Raw genomic sequence first — 20,218 nt, forward strand, 5'->3', positions numbered from 1 at the left:
CAGGTTCACGCCATTCTCCTGCCTCAGCCTCCCAAGTAGCTGGGACTACAGACGCCTGCCACCGCACCCGGCTAATTTTTGTATTTTTAGTAGAGACGGTGTTTCACCGTGTTAGCCAGGATGGTCTCAATCTCCTGACCTTGTGATCCGCACGTCTCGGCCTCCCAAAGTGCTGGGATTACAGGCATGAGCCACCGCACCCGGTCTCAGGGCGTTATCTTGTTAGTTGTATATGTCAGCATCCCGCAGGAGCTTTTACCTTTTATGGATGTCAACTTTGAGATTCTGCTGTAAGCCACAGACCTCTTCCTCTGCCTGCAAGCACACCCACCAACAACCACGTGTTGCCTGGTTTAGAGAACTCCTGAGCCTGCAGCCGCGCCCACCTACAGGAGGAGTGAAGCCCAGACCAGGGACAGGGTCAGAGCTGCGGTCACTCATCCAGGGGTGGACAACTCTGCATTCTTGGGAGGGACCAGATACCCTCTTCTCTTGGAAGACCAAGCCCAGAGCCTAGGTCATCTTTGAACCCAAATAGACTTTGTGGTCTAGGGAATGAGAGCCCCACTCACCAGGGGAAGAAATTGGGGATCTTGGTCCTGAGTTTGTGGGGCAGACTCTTGCCATTTTCTTCCCCGTTTCCCTGCCATGCCCTATTTGAAGAGAGGTCACTTCCATTTCAGTGAACCAAGATCGAGCCACTGCACTCCAACCTGGGCAACAGAGTGAGACTCTGTCTCAAGGAAAAAGAAAAAAAAAAAAAGAGTTCACTTCAAAACTTCCCTGTTGAAACAGTTGACCCTTGAGAAACAGGGTTTAAACCGCGTGGGTCACTTACTTACACATGGATTTTCTTTCACTTCTGCCACCCCTTAGACAGCAAGACCAACCCCTCCTCCTCTCCTCCCACCTCCTCCTCCTCAGCCTACTCAATGCAAAAATGAGGAGAAGAACCTCTATGATGAGCCATTTAATGAATAGTAAACACATTTTCCTTATGATTGCTTTCCTCTAGCTTACTTTACTATAAGAATACACTTTACAATACATATAACACACAAAATGTGTGTTAACCGACTATCTGCGTGATCACTGAGGCTTCCACGCAAGAATAGGTTATAAGTAAATTCCTTTTGGCTACTCAAAAGTTACTGTCCAAATTTCAACTGTGTGGCCGGATTGGTGCCCTTAATCTCTGCATTGTTCACGGGTCAATTGTGTTGCTTAAGGGGTGGTCATTGGAACACTCCTTAGGGGCTATTTTTTTGTTTAAAAAAGTTTTTGCCACAATGGGCCACTCATTTAAGGCCCTAGGATTCCTCACTTCTGAGCTCCTGCTGCCATAGACCAAGTGCTGATCATTTTTGTTGCTCAACATACTTGTCGCTTCCATCCATCACAGGACCCACTCTGACCTTCCAGGAGCTGCTCCTTCCACTGCCTGTGATCTTGAGGGTCAGCACGTCCAGTCAGGCCAAGTAGCGAGATCAGTCCTCTCCTCTGCCCCAGTTCATGGATGGGCACAGGATGCGGGTGGTGGGGGTGGTCCACCCGGTTCCTGCTAATCCCACTGGATCATCAGGTGGGAAGAGTCAGCTTGCATAGTGAAACCAAAGAGCTGCGAGATGGAGAGTGAGAGTGAGAAACTAAGAGAGTGAGACACACACACACACGCAGAGAGAGAGAGAGAGAGAGAGAGAGAGAGAGAGAGAGAGAAAGTCAGAGAAGCAGAGACACAGAGAGACATAGAAAGATGGAGAAAGAGATGAGGGGAAGAGAGAAACAGAGACACACACAGAGTCTCAAAAAGAGACAAAGAGAGACAGAGCAACCAGGAGAGAGACACAGAGAGGGAGAAACAGAGACAGACCAAGTGAGAGGCAGAGAGAGATGGAAAGAGAGATGGGGAGAGGGATGGAAAGAGAGATGGGGAGAGGGATGGAAAGAGAGAAGCAAAAGCCCAACATTCCTTGAATTGCTTCTCCCTGAAGTCACCATTCTATTTCTGCACTTCCAGTTGCCACCAAGAATCTTTCTAAGTCACCTGTCCTCCTTCCTTCCCCATCTTCCTCAGGCACTCTTACTAAAGCCTCCTGAAATCTGCCTTCCCAATGACAACTCCTCCTTGAAATGTCGCCACTGACTTCCAAACAACCAGCAAATAAAAAAGGTTTTTAAAACAATTACTACCACTAGTTTCTCAGTTTTACTAAAGGTTATGGTGCTGTTTCTTAATACCTCTCTCGAAAATCTTTCTCTTTGTTTTTTATTTCTTTGCATGAATTCACATGAAAATAGAGCACAACATATTATAGTGAATATAGACTATAAATGATGTTTTGTGTATACCTTATTATTAGTGATAAACACTGTATAAGTAATTTATTCTTGTCATTACTTTCTTACTATGGTTTGAAAGTGTCCCCCAAATTTCAAGTGTTGGAAACTGAATCCCCCATACAGTAGGGTTGAGGGGAGGGATCTTTAAGGGGTGATCAGTGTTAGGCAGGGACCTGGACCCGACATGGTGGCGCCACTCGGCGTAGCAGGCCCTTTGTTTCGAGACTTCCCTCCCTCTTTGAACACACCCTCAGACTTAGGTACATCAGAGGTTCCAGCTGGGCAGCCACACTTACCCATGGCCTGCAGCTCACCTGCATTCCACACGTTCGTAAACAGCAGTTTTGGTTAACAGTTTCCAAAGACCCCTTCCTCATGACCCTTACTCAACTCCTGTTCTAGTAGTTTCAAGACCCCCCAGGCCCTGTTTGCACAACCAGCTTCCCTACCTCTCAGGCTATAAGAAGCCCCTATCCTCCTCCCTCAGCGTGACTTTCTGGACCCACACCTTTGGACCGAGGAACCTCGCCCGCAAGCCCTAATAAAAGCTATTCTCACTGTCATTTGCCTTATGTCTTCATTCCCGGTTCAGCTCCAGCCTCAGTTTACCTTTACAATCAGGTCATGAGGGTTTCACCCTCGTGAGTGGACTAATGCTGTTATTGAGGGAGTGGGTTCCTTATCACAAGAGTTGGTCTGTTACAAAAGTGAGTTTGACCCCTCTTACTCCTCCATGCTCTTTTGCTCCTCCACCTTCCTGTGGGATGACACAGCACAAAGGTCCTTGACAGATGCCCACCACCCCTTAACCTTGCACTTCCCACTTCCAGGACTGTGAGAAGTGAATCTCTGTTTTTGTAAATTACCCAGTCTCAGGCACTCTGTTAAGAGAAGCAGAAAACAGGCTAAGAAAAAATGTTTTAGGATCCTCTTCCCTCACAGTTGCAGTGAGAAGTTTATAGCTTTGTTTTGCGTTGTGGAAGATAAAATGCTAAATAGTAGACATAATTTTGAAGGTTTCTCCTTCCATCCAAATATTTGATTCATTTTAAAATTTCTATTACACTGAGTTGTTGACTGTCATGTACGTCCATGTGAAGAGACCACCAAACAGGCTTTATGTGAGCAATAAAGCTTTTTAATCACCTGGGTGCAGGCGGACTGAGTCTAAAAAGAGAGTCAGCGATGGGAGATAAGAGTGGGGCCATTTTATAGGATTAGGGTAGGTAAAGGAAAATTATAGTCAAAGGGGTGTTGTTCTCTGGTGGGCAGGAGTAGGGGTCACAAGGTGCTCAGTAGGGAAGCTTTTTGAGCCAGGATGAGCCAGGAAAAGGAATTTCACCAAATAATATCATCGCTTAAGGTAAGGACCAGCCATTTTCACTTCTTTTGTAGTGGAATGTCATCAGTTAAGGCGAGGCAGGGTATTTGCACTTCTTTTGTGATTCTTCAGTTACTTCAGGCCATCTGGGCATATACGTGCAAGTCACAGGGGGTGCGATGGCATGGCTTGGGCTCAGAGGCCTGACATTGACCTTTGCTTCTGATGCCTCAGAGATGTCTGGAAGAAAACCACGGAGGAAACCTCAAGTACCATGTTGTCTGTCTTATCTAAGTGCCCTCTGGACTTCGAGAAGGATCTTTCTGTGAAGCAGAGAGCTAACAATGTAGCCCAGCTCAAGACACTTTTCTAGAAAAGCTTTCAGAACATAGCCATTCCTGGGGAGCATCACAGCTTTTAGACTTCACAACAGGCACCAGAGAGCAGTCAGAAGGCCATGGAATATTTTGCCTGAATTCCTTCCAGCATTGTGTTCCAGGAACCTTGAAACTCCCACCCCCTCCACATGGGTCTTAGGTTCCTCTTTCCGAACCCAAACAGTGTTTTTAAACAATCCCCAGGAAGATGGTGTCTTATCATTATATATAATTGAATTGTAAATCTTCTAAATTCAGAAAGAAAAAGTATGGAAATAATTCAGAAGTCCTTGAGTTTTTAGCGAGAAGACTCTGCAGTGAGGGGGAGGCTCTTTTTATCCTGCGAATTCCTGACGTGCTTCTTCCACACACGATCCTTGCTTGTGTCTCTCTCCAAGCCTGTCTGTGAATAACCCACTCATCCTTCCAAGCTCAACTAAAACGCCATGTGACAGAAACAGTTGGTTCAACATCCATTTCTTCTTCCTCTTCTGACCAAGGCTCTGCACTAAATGCTTCATTCCCCAGCTGTCTCTGTGCACCCATGTGGCCATGTGGGTCCATTCTGGCCCATGTGATTTAAGTAGAATTGTTGAGTAGCACATCCAAAAGGACTCCTTAAAAGGAGCCAAACTACTGAGTGTCGTTTTTTGTTTTTTGTTTTTTTTTTTCTTTTTCCTGCTGCTTTGAATGCAGCTCTGATTGTAGGAACAAAGCTGCTATCTTGGGGCATGAGGTGATCTAGAAGATACAACCACCTTCAGTCAAAGTGCCTGAGGGAATGATAGGAGAAGCTGGGCTCTCTGATAAGATCACAGATCCAGTGAACAGGGGAGGATTGCCTGCCTTCAGATTCCTTTCATGTGAAAAGAAAAGACAGACCTTTATATGTGTGAGCCTCTGTTAGCTTGAGTCTTCTGTTTTATGCAGCCAAACTTAACCGTAACTGCCACACACCATCTACGTATAGTTTATGATGCTCTCTCTAATCTCTTAGGTAATTATGTCCTCTCAGAAACCTATGGAGAGCTGAAGGGATTTTAGGATCATGGAATCCACCCTCCTCCTTTGGTACAAGAGTACAAAGGCCAGAGAGCTGTGCGATGGCTGAGGCATCCGATTGTAAACCAAAAGGTACCTGAGACTGATCTCAATCCATTTAAAAGTTAATTCTGCCAAGGTTAAGGCCATGCTTGGGAGAAAAAAAAACTGAATCACAGAAATAGTCTGTGGTCTGTGCCTTCCTCCCAAGATGATTTTGAGGTCTTCAGTAGTTAAAGGGGAAGGGTGGGCCGAAGAGGAAGGGTGTGCTGGAGGGAAGAGTGGGCTGGAAGTGAAAGGTGGGCTGGAGGGGAAAGGTGGGCTGGAGGAAAAGGGTGAGCTGGAGGGGAGAGAGGGAGCCTGTGGTCTTCCTCAGGTTGCAAGAGAAAGAGAGCAGATGGGAAATGATTAGTTATGTATTCAACTCACATGTGGTAAATCAGTCCTTTACATAAGATAAGATGAACATAGGCCAGCTTCCTGTGGAGATATGCAACCCTTTATCTGTAGCTATCTGCTTAGGAACAAAAGGAAAGGCAGTTTCTTGCATGATTCAGCTTCCAGCTTAATGGTTTTTTTTTTTCTTTTTTTGCTGTGAATTGGGGTCCTGAGGCTTTGTTTTTCCCTGCATACTATATTGTATGTGAAAATTGTTGTTCAGGACCTAAAGCTGTTTACTTACTCCAGCTACATCCCTTAGCTCAATTTCCATTTGAAGCGGCTTCTGGAAGGCTGGAATTGAAATCCACCAGTGCCCATTTCAAGGTGTTCCCAACATCGCCTGGAAAAAAGGGGCCCGGATACGCTTCCCTGTGGATGCAGGTCAGTCATCATAATGCACAGAAACAGCCTTGACCTCAGCCTGGAGCCATTGTCTTGAAAGAGGATTCTTCTCAGCTGGAGCCTGAGACTGATCCCTGAGAAGCGGCCGCTCCATCCCTGAACCCTTCCTGCTTGTGTCTCCTTAATTCCTAGTGATGATGGCATTCAGGCTCAGAATGCTGCAGGCCTATCCCACTGGAAGCTGTCGAGGTGCCTCCTGCTACACAGGACGCCCGACATGGCAGTAGCATCAAGGGACCAGCAGGGAAGAGGTTGCAGCGATTTGGAGGAACAGCCTGAAAATCACCTGGAGCCTGGTGGCAGATGGTCCCACCTCCGCCCCAATATTAGGTCCCAGAGAAAATGACAATATGAGCACCTCATGTCATCATTATTAGCAGAGTCTTTTTATTCTTTCCTTAAATTTTGCCATTAAATTGAGCTCTATAATAGGTCCATTTTCTTTTCTTTTCTTTTCTTTTCTTTTTTTTTTTTAGACAGAGTCTTTCTCTGTTGCCCAGGCTGGAGTGCAGTGAGGCGATCTCAACTCACTGCAAGCTCCGTCTCCTGGGTTCACGTCATTCTCTGCCTCAGCCTCCTGAGTAGCTGGAACTACAGGCATCTGCCACCATGTCTAGCTAATTTTTTGTATTTTTAGTAGAGACGGGGTTTCACCGTGTTAGCCAGGATGGTCTCGATCTCCTGACCCCGTGATCCTCCCGCCTCAGCCTCCCAAAGTGCTGGGATTACAGGCGTGAGCCACTCCACTAGGCCTTTAGGCCCATTTTCTGCTTTTAATGCCACCAATACATGAAATTCCAGAGCTGCTTCTGTAAAAAAAATTTCATTTTCATTATTTTATTATTCATTACATTAATTCTATTATTTTATTCTCTTTGTGTTTTTTAGAAGAATTTCAGCGTGAGATGGGCTATCCCTGCTGCCTCGTGGCTGCAGAAGGAGAGAGAAGGAGCCTCTCCAAAAAAGGGTTTCATGAAAGCCCTGAGGCAAGATACTCACTTCAGTGGGTTCAGAACAAGGACACTCACTTTGTTCTGTGCGGTGTGGAGACAAGGGTGAGCGTTCCTCAGTAGCACTAACTGGTTCCCTCTTGTCCTCAGCTGCCAGTGCCCTGGGGCATGTCATTTGGACAGAACACTTTTCCATGTCCTGCCATCCGTTCCACGGAGGCAGGAGAAAGGGGTCTGGAGGCAGGAACATAAGGCCGATTCACCCTGACTTTGGAGAATGAAATCAAATGGAAACTCTTGGGCTATGACAGGAAACATCCTCTCCATTTACACAGGGCATACACCGAGTATATGACTTTGTAATTGTACTTCCTCCTCTTCATTTACATAGGGTGCACACCAAGTAACCAATGGAAACCTCTAGAGGGGATTTGAAGCCCAGAAGCTTCAGTAACGGGCTCCCTGTGCTCAGGCGCTCCCACCCTGTGGAGTGTGCTTTCATTTTCCGTCAATCTCTGCTTTGCTGCTTCATTCTTTCCTTGCTCCATTTTTGCGTTGTGTCCAATTCTTGGTTCAAGGCACCAAGAACCGGGACACCTTTAACCAGTAACATTATCTTAATATCATGTTTTAAAACTGAATTCTGTTTTTCATCTGTTCATCTAGTTTTAGAAAATGACAATGAAATACAACTTGGAACTTACCACAGCTTAATACGAGGGTCACTATGAGCTATACAACAGGTTTGATGTTTAAAAGTTTGCAACATTTTTTATTGCTCTTTCATTTACAAGCTACAGTAAATATTTTATTTTTTATGTTTAATTATGAAATATGTGACATATAAGAGTCTATAAAATTTGGGTTGGCATGTAATCCCAGCACTTTCAGAGACTGAGGCGGGTGGACCATTTGAGGTCAGGTGTTCAAGACCAGCCTGGCCAACATGGTGAAACCCGTCTCCACTAAAAAAATACAAAACATTGGCTGAGCATCATGGCAGGTACCTGTGATCCCAGCTACTCGGGAGGCTGAGGTGGGAGAGTTGTTTGAACCCAGGAGAGAGAAGTTGCAGTGAGCTGAGATCATGCCATTACACTCTAGCCTGGGCTACATAAGCAAAACTCTGCCTCAAAAACCAACAAACAAACAAAACTGAATGCATAATCCGATAGATTAATAATTGCACTGATGTCATCATCCATTAGCATCAACTGTCTTGAAAGGCTACAATATGCTCGTCCTTGATCACCTGGCTCTCCCTTCTTCACCCAGACATAGGACTAATGTGTTAATGTTTGTCTTGCTTTTCATAAGGTTTATCATTTCTGTGTATATTATTAAGCAATGTCATATGTTAGGGTTTGTGAACTGTATATGGAATAGCAGTGTATTTTTCAGTAATTTCCTTTGTTCACTGTAATTTTTCATTGTTGATGCTTCTAACTGCAGTTCATTTTCACAGCTGTATCATATTCCACAATGTGACTATGCCAGCTTTTTTCCTTGATAGAGGTGTGTTTGGATGGCTTTCAGGTATTTTCTATTTCTGCAATCACTGCCTAAATATTCTTGCCCCGTACGTTTCTCTTGGAGAAGACACTCCAAGGGCATTTCTGGGGCAGACATGCCTGAGAAGGCAAGTGTGAGGCCACAGAGGGGCGTGTCTAGCTTTTTATGAAATACAATCTCTTAACAGGAGCAACAGCAGTGGATACTTTGCCAGCAGTTGATCTTTTCCACCTTTTGGATTTTTGTGGCTCTGCTGAATTTGTTTCTTGAATTATCGGATGTATCCACAGCACGTTGTTGACTTGTTTTGTAACTTTTTGCACGCGGACTTATCTTCCTTGGAATTTTATGTGGGGAGCTATTTTGAGGACAGGGTTGCATTGTTTCAGCAAAGATGTTCACTCACATGGGGTAGAGGTGAAGTGAGCAGCCGCCTGGTGCCACGTCGATTTGACCCATGCTCTCCAGGTCTTCCAGCATGAACTCCTGGAGGACTGTTTCTCATCGGTTCTCAGGGTCAGTGGTTTTCCCTCCACCCAGCACCAATGCAGGGACAGCTGCTCTCCTTGCTCCTCCTGCTCTGAGGTGGGCTTTTATTTTAAGCCTAAGATGTCAGATTTCTGACCTCATTTTGGAGAGACATCCAGTTTTGTTTCTGATGCCCCATCCTCTGTGCAACTGTCTAAACAGAAAAAAAAAAATTCCACTTTGGTTCCTGCCAATTCTTTATTGACTGCTGTGGATTCCATCCTTCAATGCCAGCTCAGTAATGCACTTACAAAGATGCATTTTTGTAGGTTTTACCCACCATCTCAGTTTTTGCTGGGAAAGCTATTTAGCGTCCCTTATGTTGAAAGTTGGAAGTGCCTGGCAACACCATAGGTGAGAGAGCTGCTCTTACCCGTTTTCAGCATCTTCCTGCTGGGTCCAGGCCTTCTTTTCCTCTGTGATTAAGCTGCTACAATGGGCCGGGTAATCTTAGCACTTAGCTCATGTCTGTAATCTTAGCACTTTAGGAGTGCAAGGTGGGTGAATCACTCGAGGCCAGGGGTTCAAGACCAACCTTGAAAACGTGGTGAAACTCCGTCTCTACTAAAAGTACAAAAAGTTAGCCCCGCATGGGGGTGCATGCCTGTAATCTCCGGTATTCCAGAGGCTGAGGCAGGAGAATTGCTTGAACCAGGACCCGGCAGGTGGAGGTTGCAGTGAGCCGGGATCATGCCACTGCACTCCAGCTTGGGCTATAGAGTGAGACTGTCTCAATAAAAAAATTAAATAAATTAAAAAAATATATATATATGTATTTTGTGTGTGTATGTATATATATATATATATATTTGAAGTATTATCCAATGAGAGCAAGTGTTCCGGAAGACCTCATTTAAATACAGAATCTGAATGGGGGTCCATGTCACACCTGCCATTTTTTCATCTTTGCAGCTGGGCTTTTCTCCTTTTCTCTGCTGGACTGTGCTGTTTCCCACAAGGTGTTCAGAGATTCTGCCCTGAATCGTGCAACCAGGAGATGAGAAGCACAGAGTGACACCAGCAGAACATAAAGATGCGGTGACAGTTGTCCTCCTCCTGCAGAGTCCAGAGCAGTGCACTCCTACCGCTGGTGCCCTAGCTAAGCCTGGGGGCCAGCATGTCCGATGATAGTCTGGGAGTGCTGCAGTCAGGGTTCCCACAATGGGCACCCAGCCTGTGCCCTTGCACTCTGGACGAGGGTGACCATTGTCACTTCAGAGCCCGTGGGTACAGATCAATGTATCCTACCAGAACTGCATGTGAGGAAGGACCATGTGAGTCCCAGGAAAGAGCTGAGGCCCTGCAGGGGGAGGTGGCCAGGACCGAGACCTGATGCCTGTCTGGAGAATCGTCTGTGGGTGTGAGTGGCACTGTGGCGTCAGTGCCCGGGTTCTGCTGCTCCCCCTCCTCAAAGATCAGGGCCTGAGCAGGGGCTGACATGTGTGTGGCACCTGGAACAGCAGGGCCACCACCCATGTGTGAAGCCGTCATGGGGACCTGAACACGGTGTCGCGTGCAGACCCCACCCATCCATTGGCCCCAATTCCTGGCCAGCTTCTGCCAAGGTGAGAGGAAGGAATTTCAAAGGTGGGTGTAAGCTGAAGCCTGTCCCCCAGTAGCTGACATACAGTGGTGACACTCTCTGTGTGGGGGAAAGAAAGAGAGATCAGACTGTTACTGTGTCTATGGAGAAAGACGAAGACACAAGAAAGTCCATTTTGATCTGTACTAGGAAAAAGTATTCTGCCTTGAGATGCTGTTAATCTGTCACCCTACACCCAACCCTGTGCTCACAGAAGCAGGTGCTGTATTGACTCAAGGTTGAATGGATTTAGGGCTGTGCAGGACGTGCCTTAGTCAAAATGTGTTTACACCTACTGGGCTCCAGGCTGCCAGCTGCCTGCCCAGGGTCTGAAGGTCCTACTGTGACCTGTTTCCTCACCTCGCCCAGAGGACAGATAGGGAAGGCTTGTTTTGAGGATTAGGCAGTGTAATCCTAGTCAGCCCTCATTAGCTTGTCTATCCTCCAGGTCTTTTTGATTTCTTTTTTCTCTTCTTTGTTATGAAACTTTGGAGAACTGTCCTCCAGCCTGTCTTCAGCTGGGCAGGTGGAAGGACTGGACCATGCCCTTGACTTCAGGGCCCCTTCTGGGTGCCCCCTCTCCTGGGTTTTTAAAAGCATATACTTAGCAACATACCCTGTACCTGAGAGAGCTGCAGAGAACCTCCTGCGTGTCCAAACCAGAACACTTTGTTCCCTGACCCCAGGCCCTCATCACACCCCAAAGCCCAAATACTTTCAGGTGGCCAACTTCACACAAGAGTCTGAACTCAATGCTTGTTTTCTGGGGTCTACACAGGCCCGTATGATGGGGCTACCTCCATTCTACCCCTGTGCCTCCCCAATCCATTAGGGGCCTCAACTCCAGTGACCCCTAACTGGGAGCAAGGTTCCCCAGGCAGGGAATGCAGCCCTCCCCAGGATGCTGGCCTGGCCATGTCCCAGTGGACATCAGTCCTGGAGCAAGAGGTCCGAGGCAGGAAGTTTCACCCCCCATTTCACCAGGTGTGGTGACCTTTCTGGGTTCCTAACCTTCAAGATGGGATTTTTACACTGTGCCACAGTGGGGGAAACCGAGGCACAGGGCCGGTGAGCGGTAAAGAAAGAAAACCTCTGTGACTAGGAAACGTGTCCCTTGCCCAGCACAGCCACTCCAGGATAGCACCCTTTGGGATGTACCGCTGAGCTGTTCTTGGCACGTGGCATGGCACTGTGGTGGAGGTCAGCAGCTTGTGGAGTTGGGGGAGGGGGTGCTGGCAGGAGCGGGTAATTTTGGACCCACCATGGGGAGGAAGGGGACATTGCCCCTTTCCGCACACCTTGGGCACAGCAGCAATTATCTTCTCTGGTGTGTGTGGGCACCAATGCCTATGTGGCTGTGGGTGCGTCCTCCCCTTTTGTTGATGAAGAACCTTCCTGCAGCCGTTGGGGTGGGTATGGGCACCACGTGTGCCTGGCAGCAGGGTGGTGCCTGTGGAGGCTTGGCTACTATATGTCTCACTGCCACCTCCCCAGGGGAAGCAGACCCTGTACCCTAGTGTCCCTCATACCCAGTCCCTCACATTCTTCACTTGGCATCTCCCTGCCTGATTCTCCCAACTCAGCCCCTGCCAGGTTTCTCCAGGCCCTGTGGGCCCTGGGATGGGATCAAGGGAGGCAGCAACTGTGCTGTCTGCCTCTGCCTGAAGTCAGGGATCCCTGGCCCCTACTGGCATCTGGTGGGCAGGGTAGGTGGGTAGGTCAGGGGTCAGCTTTTCCACTCCCCAGCCTGCATTGGCTAAGTCACCAGCTGTAACTGGCCTGGAGGCTGATCTGTGTCCTCCACAGTCCCTTGATGCATTATATTGAAGCCAATGCTTGTGTGAATGACAAGACATGTTGTTACCAAGCGGATCAAACCAGAACTGAAAGACTGTAGCACTTGGGCCCAGAGTCTTGTTCTGAGGCTGCCATGACCACCCTGTTCTCTTCCTTCTGTTGCGCTTGGGCCCAGAGCCTGGGGCTGAGGCTGCCATGACCACCTTGTTCTCTTCCTTCTGGGATCCCCAGGAAGCTCCCAGGACCGAATGATCCCCACAAAACACAGTGGCCAGGATGGGAGGGCTGGAGGTCAACTGCCCCTGCCCCTACCACCACAACCAAGAGGCCCCATGGAGGTTGGCCCTGAGCTGTGGGTCCCTGTGGGATGCAGGTTCCCACGGATACTTCAGGGGGTGAGCATGAGTCCTCCTGGCTGACGGGAGACTGGTGGGCACTGGGTTAGTGGGGCCTGTGTAGGTGGGTTGGACAGCACTGGGTCTATCCAGGGAGCCAGGGACTGGTGTGGCCAAAGTGGGCAGCAATATGTTGCCAGAACAAAACTACAGTGCCACCAGCCCAGCTGGTAGGGAGAAGGAGGCCTGCCTAGCAGGACCATCCACCCCTGTCCTGGCCCCAAGCCCAGACTGCCTGCCTGTACTGGACATTGCCTGGTCCAGGAGGCCTGGGCATGATGGTCAGGTGGTGTGTCCCTGGGTTCCAGGCCTTGGTGGTCCCTTGGGAGCTGAGCATCCTCTGGGCAGGAGGAGGGCCCATGGTCCACTGTTTGCATTTGTCCCTGGGGGGTGTGCCCCACCCCAGCTTCTCAGCCCGTACGGGGACGTGGCCAGGGCTCCTCACCTGCTCTGTGGCTCCAGCTCTGAGCAGCTCACTGGGTGACTCTGACAGCTTCCTCCCCAAAGCTTGGGTCCTCGTCTGTGGGAATGGGGTGTCCCAGGCCCCCTGCAGGCAGGAACCCAACCCCAGCTCCTCTGGTGGGCCCTCCTGGGCTTTCTTACCTACTGGCTTGTGAGACCCGTTTGGCCAAACTTGGTGTCCTATTTTTATTTTGGCCTTTTTCTTAGTGTGTGTTTTCTGTAACTACTGCTGTGTAGATCTTCTATGTGAGTTTTAGGTAGAGAATCTTGCCCACCCAGAGGTCCTCCACCCCAGAGAGCCTCCACTTCAGCCCCCTGGGGCTGGTCCTGCCTGTGCTCCTCTTGGTGTGAATGTTGAGTGTGATGGATCCACACAGCTGCTTGACCCTGCATCTCCTTCCTTCTTCTTGCTGAGGCGGGTTCTGTCTCTCTTTCTCCACCTGAACTGCACTTGAAGCCAAGATGAAGGATGAGAAGTGATTGCTATGAAGGACCCTCTTGCAGTGGATCTGCTGTGAGCAGGCTATGCTGGCCAAGCCTGTCATTTCCTTCTCTAAGCTCATTCCAGAGGTCGGCCAGGGGCAGCCCGTACCTGCTTCCTCTTGTGGCCTGTGAATCAAGAATGGATTTTACATTTCCAAATGGTTGAACAAATAAAAAATAACACTTCATGTCACTGAGAAGTGTCCATGTCCGTAAGTAAAGTTTGATGGGGGTGCAGTCATGCCCATCTCTTCACAGGCCACCCGCAGAAGGCAGCTGTCGTGCAGTCATGGCAGAGTTGCATCCTTGAGGCAAAGATCAGTTGGCAAAGCTGAAAATACTGACTCCTGGCTCTTTAGGGAAACAGTTTCCAGTCCCTGGTTTAAGGGCTGTGTGGCAGAACCCCAGGATCTTGGTCAGCTTGTTCCTCACTCAGGGCCTGCTGCGGCCTTCGCTAGTATGTCTGCAAAGTCTGCGTGCTATGATGCCTCTCATGGGGGCGTTGAGCTCTGTCGTGCTAGATTTCAGGGTGTCTGCCTCAAGGTCACCTGTCTCACCAACAGAGACCCTGTGGCCAGATTCAAACTAGCAGGAGCAGTTGGTCTTTGGCAGCAGGGATACCTTCGAGCTGAGCTGCCACCCACCCTGAGGTGGTCCCATGACACCCACTGTCTCGGTTAAGGTTGGGGCAGGGCAGGTGTCCTGAAGTGCCCTGCGACATGGATCGTAATAGCCAGTGGGGAGAGGGGGTTGTTATTACTCCCCATATTGTGGGGAGTGCCTCACCCCCTGCGATGTGGATCGTAATAGCCAATTACTCCCCCCTGCAATGTGTGTCCATTATTAGCATCTCTTTTGTTCAGGATATTAGGAACAATTTCACAGGTTGTGTGTACACAGCCTGCGACAGGAGAACAAATACCATCCTCTGCATCTCCGAATATTAGCAACCATACCACACAACGGGTGTACACTTTTTGGGAGATTTGGGGTAATGTCCTCCTTTGTTTCCCTGAATATTCAGAGACATATCACAGGGCAGCTGTACATCCACTACTCTCTTGGCAGGAACATCGTACTTTACCTACTGGAAATTAGGAGCAATATCACAGACTAGGTGTCAAGCCACTGTCATACTGGAAGTAATATCATGCTCTCCCCCACAACTTATGAGGAACAATATCACAGAGGGTGTGTACCTTCTCCGTTAGTTGGAGTAGTATCATCATCTCTTCCTTTGGATGACAGGAACAATATCACAGGGTGGGTGTTAACCCCGTGTGTTTTTGGAAGCAATGTCATTCTCTCTTCTTCTAGGTTTTACGATTCATATCACAGGCGGGGTGTACACCCCTTGTTATATTGGATGGAATCTCATCCTCCTTCAACCTGTATCTTTAGAACAATATCTCTTAGGGGCTGTCCATCCCTTCAATATTGGTAGTAATACCATCTTCTCCTTTCCTGGATGTAAGAAAGAATATCACAGGAGGGGTGTACACCCCTTGCAATGTTGGTAGTAATATCACCTCTCCCCTGTGGTTATTAAGGACAAAATCCCAGGGTGGCTGTACAGTTCCTACTTTATTGGGAGTAATATCATCCATTCACCCCCTGGATAAGGGGAACCATATCACGGAAGAGGTGTCCACCCCCTTCGATATTATCAGCCATGTCATCTTCTTCCCGCCTGGATATTAGGAACGATACCCGAGGTTTGGGGGCGGTGTACACCCACTGCGATATCGAAAGTAAAATCAGCCTCTTTCCCGCTGGATATTAGGAACTATATCACGGGTGTGTGTGCACCTTCTGGGATATTGGGAGTACTGTCAGCCTCCACCCCGCTGCATATCAGGAACAATATACAGGGGGCAGGGTGGTTACACCCCCTGTGATATTGAGAGCAATATTCTTCTCTTTCCCCTGTATATTAGGAACTACATCACAGAGGTCTGTACACCTTCAGCGATATTGGGATTCAAGTTATCCTCTCCCCCACTGAATGTCCAAAACGATATCACAGAAAGGTGTACACTCCCTGCCATATGGCCAGTAATATCATTGTCTCTACCTTTGGATACTAGGAACAACATCACAGAGGGTGTGTCACTGCCCCACGATATTGGGCTTAATGTTATCCTCTCTTCCCCTGAATATTAGGAACGATATCCCTGGTGGAGGGAGGTGGAGTACATTAAGAACAATATCACTGGGTGGGTGTACTTCCCCTGCAATATTGGGTGTAGTATCATCCTCTCTTCCCTAGCATATTAAGAACAGTATCACAGGAGGGGTGTACAGCCACAGTCCCTGCGCTATTGGGAGCAATAGCATCTTCTCCCATTCTCTATATAAGGAACAATATCCCAGTGTGGGTGTACATCCCCTGCGATATTGGGCGTAGTGTCATCGTCTCCCAAAGTGGATATTAGGCATAGTGTCACAGGGGGGGGTGTATGCCTTCTTCGATATTGGGAGCAATATTATCCTCTCCCCTCAGGATTATAGGCAAAATATCAAAGCGGTTTTACAACTCGAGCGGTATGGGCAGTAATATCATCCTCTCCCCACCCAGATGTTAGGAACTATATCACAGGTGGCTGTACACTTCTTGTGATATTGGGAGTCATATCATCCTCTCCCATCGTGGATATTAAGAACAATATTACAAAGTAGGTGTACACCCCCTACGATATTGAGAGAAATATTATGCTCTCCCCTTTGGGACATTAGGAACAATATCGCAGAAGGTGTGTACAACCCCTGCGATATTGGGAGTCATATCATCCTCTCCCCCTGAATATAAGAAACAATATCACAGGAGGATGTACACCCCCTGTGATATTGGGAGTCATATCATTTTCTTTCCCTCTGGATATTCAGAACAATATCACAGTGGGTGTGTACACCCCCTGCGATATTGCCGCTGGCATCATCGTCTCCCTCCCAGGATATAGGAAACAATATCACAAGGCGGTGTATACCCCCTACAATATTGGGAGTAATGTCTTCCTCTCCCCAGCTGGCTATTAGGAACAATGTCACAGAAGGAGTGAACACCCACTGCTCTATAGGGGGTGATATCTTCTCCATCCCTGAATATTAGGAACAATATCACTCGGCAGTGTACACCTCCTGCAATATTGAGACTATTCCTCTCGCCCACTGGATATTAGGAATCATATCACAGGGGTGGTGTACACCCACTGTGAAATCGAAAGAAGTATCATCCTCTCCACCTTTGGATGTTAGGGACAATATCACGGGGGAGGTCTACACCCACTGTGATATTGGGAGTCATATTATCCTCTCCCACCCAGGATATAAGAAACAAGACCACCGAGGGGACAGACACCCACTGCGGTAGTTTCAATAATGTTATCTTATACCCCCTGGCTATTAGGAATAACATCAGAGAGGGGTGTACACTTTCCTCGATGTTGGGAGTAATATCATCTTCTCCCCGCTGGATATCAGGAACAAGTCTATTAATTATTAATATTAATAAATATAAAAATTAATAATAATCATCGATATTAATAATCATAATTAAGATAGTAAAAATTAATACTGGTTTAAAATGTTAATGATTAATATTAATAATTAATAGTAATATTATTAATAATAAAATAATGATTTCAACAATTAATGTTGCTTAAATCATTACTAAGAGATGTTGGTAATAAAATAATGATTCATATTAAGAACTAATAATATTGTTAAATGACATTAAAATTAATAATTAATTTTAAGCATGCATAATCACATATGTAAAAGAGTTATCCAAAATTAATAACGGTATTTACTAATTAATAGTGTCATTGATAATTATTAAAATCAATAATTTATGTTTAATAATTAATCATATTATTACTCCTAATACCACAAGGAGTGTAGACCTACCTGTGATGTCATTCCGAATATCCAGGGACGAAGATCATAATACTAGTTTTCAAATCGCAGTAGGTGTACACTCACTTGGTGACATTAATCCTAATATCTACGGTGAAAGAGTAGGACATGAAACCCAACATAACAAAGAATGGACAGCCACCTGGTGAAATTGCTCCTAATATTCACGGAAGAAGCTTATGATATTACTCCCAATATCCCAGGGGGAGTACAGGTCTTCTGTGATATGGTTCCTAGTATACGGAGGGGGAGAGTATGATAATAATCACAGTATGGCAAGCTGTGTTCACCCGGCCTGTGATACTGTTATTAATATCCTGGAAGGAAGAGAATGATATGACGTCTCATAGAGCAGGAGGCGTACACCTAGCCTGGGATAGTGCTCCTAATATTTACGGAGAGGAGAGGCTGACATCACTTCCAATATGGCAGGGGGGTGAGCCACCCCCCGCGAGGTGGGGACCAATAGCCACCCCCTCTCCCCCCCTTGGCTATTGGGAGCCACCTCGCAGGGGGGTGAGCCACCCCCCTGCGAGGTGGGGACCAATAGCCACCCCCTCTCCCCCCCTTGGCTATTGGGAGCCACCTCGCAGGGGGGTGAGCCACCCCCCTGCGAGGTGGGGACCAATAGCCACCCCCTCTCCCCCCCTTGGCTATTGGGAGCCACCTCGCAGGGGGGTGAGCCACCCCCCTGCGAGGTGGGGACCAATAGCCACCCCCTCTCCCCCCCTTGGCTATTGGGAGCCACCTCGCAGGGGGGTGAGCCACCCCCCTGCGAGGTGGGGACCAATAGCCACCCCCTCTCCCCCCCTTGGCTATTGGGAGCCACCTCGCAGGGGGGTGAGCCACCCCCCTGCGAGGTGGGGACCAATAGCCACCCCCTCTCCCCCCCTTGGCTATTGGGAGCCACCTCGCAGGGGGGTGAGCCACCCCCCTGCGAGGTGGGGACCAATAGCCACCCCCTCTCCCCCCCTTGGCTATTGGGAGCCACCTCGCAGGGGGGTGAGCCACCCCCCTGCGAGGTGGGGACCAATAGCCACCCCCTCTCCCCCCCTTGGCTATTGGGAGCCACCTCGCAGGGGGGTGAGCCACCCCCCTGCGAGGTGGGGACCAATAGCCACCCCCTCTCCCCCCCTTGGCTATTGGGAGCCACCTCGCAGGGGGGTGAGCCACCCCCCTGCGAGGTGGGGACCAATAGCCACCCCCTCTCCCCCCCTTGGCTATTGGGAGCCACCTCGCAGGGGGGTGAGCCACCCCCCTGCGAGGTGGGGACCAATAGCCACCCCCTCTCCCCCCCTTGGCTATTGGGAGCCACCTCGCAGGGGGGTGAGCCACCCCCCTGCGAGGTGGGGACCAATAGCCACCCCCTCTCCCCCCCTTGGCTATTGGGAGCCACCTCGCAGGGGGGTGAGCCACCCCCCTGCGAGGTGGGGACCAATAGCCACCCCCTCTCCCCCCCTTGGCTATTGGGAGCCACCTCGCAGGGGGGTGAGCCACCCCCCTGCGAGGTGGGGACCAATAGCCACCCCCTCTCCCCCCCTTGGCTATTGGGAGCCACCTCGCAGGGGGGTGAGCCACCCCCCTGCGAGGTGGGGACCAATAGCCACCCCCTCTCCCCCCCTTGGCTATTGGGAGCCACCTCGCAGGGGGGTGAGCCACCCCCCTGCGAGGTGGGGACCAATAGCCACCCCCTCTCCCCCCCTTGGCTATTGGGAGCCACCTCGCAGGGGGGTGAGCCACCCCCCTGCGAGGTGGGGACCAATAGCCACCCCCTCTCCCCCCCTTGGCTATTGGGAGCCACCTCGCAGGGGGGTGAGCCACCCCCCTGCGAGGTGGGGACCAATAGCCACCCCCTCTCCCCCCCTTGGCTATTGGGAGCCACCTCGCAGGGGGGTGAGCCACCCCCCTGCGAGGTGGGGACCAATAGCCACCCCCTCTCCCCCCCTTGGCTATTGGGAGCCACCTCGCAGGGGGGTGAGCCACCCCCCTGCGAGGTGGGGACCAATAGCCACCCCCTCTCCCCCCCTTGGCTATTGGGAGCCACCTCGCAGGGGGGTGAGCCACCCCCCTGCGAGGTGGGGACCAATAGCCACCCCCTCTCCCCCCCTTGGCTATTGGGAGCCACCTCGCAGGGGGGTGAGCCACCCCCCTGCGAGGTGGGGACCAATAGCCACCCCCTCTCCCCCCCTTGGCTATTGGGAGCCACCTCGCAGGGGGGTGAGCCACCCCCCTGCGAGGTGGGGACCAATAGCCACCCCCTCTCCCCCCCTTGGCTATTGGGAGCCACCTCGCAGGGGGGTGAGCCACCCCCCTGCGAGGTGGGGACCAATAGCCACCCCCTCTCCCCCCCTTGGCTATTGGGAGCCACCTCGCAGGGGGGTGAGCCACCCCCCTGCGAGGTGGGGACCAATAGCCACCCCCTCTCCCCCCCTTGGCTATTGGGAGCCACCTCGCAGGGGGGTGAGCCACCCCCCTGCGAGGTGGGGACCAATAGCCACCCCCTCTCCCCCCCTTGGCTATTGGGAGCCACCTCGCAGGGGGGTGAGCCACCCCCCTGCGAGGTGGGGACCAATAGCCACCCCCTCTCCCCCCCTTGGCTATTGGGAGCCACCTCGCAGGGGGGTGAGCCACCCCCCTGCGAGGTGGGGACCAATAGCCACCCCCTCTCCCCC

Source organism: Macaca fascicularis, chromosome 3, assembly GCF_037993035.2.
Source record: "Macaca fascicularis isolate 582-1 chromosome 3, T2T-MFA8v1.1".
NCBI classification, from domain to species: Eukaryota; Metazoa; Chordata; class Mammalia; order Primates; family Cercopithecidae; genus Macaca; species Macaca fascicularis.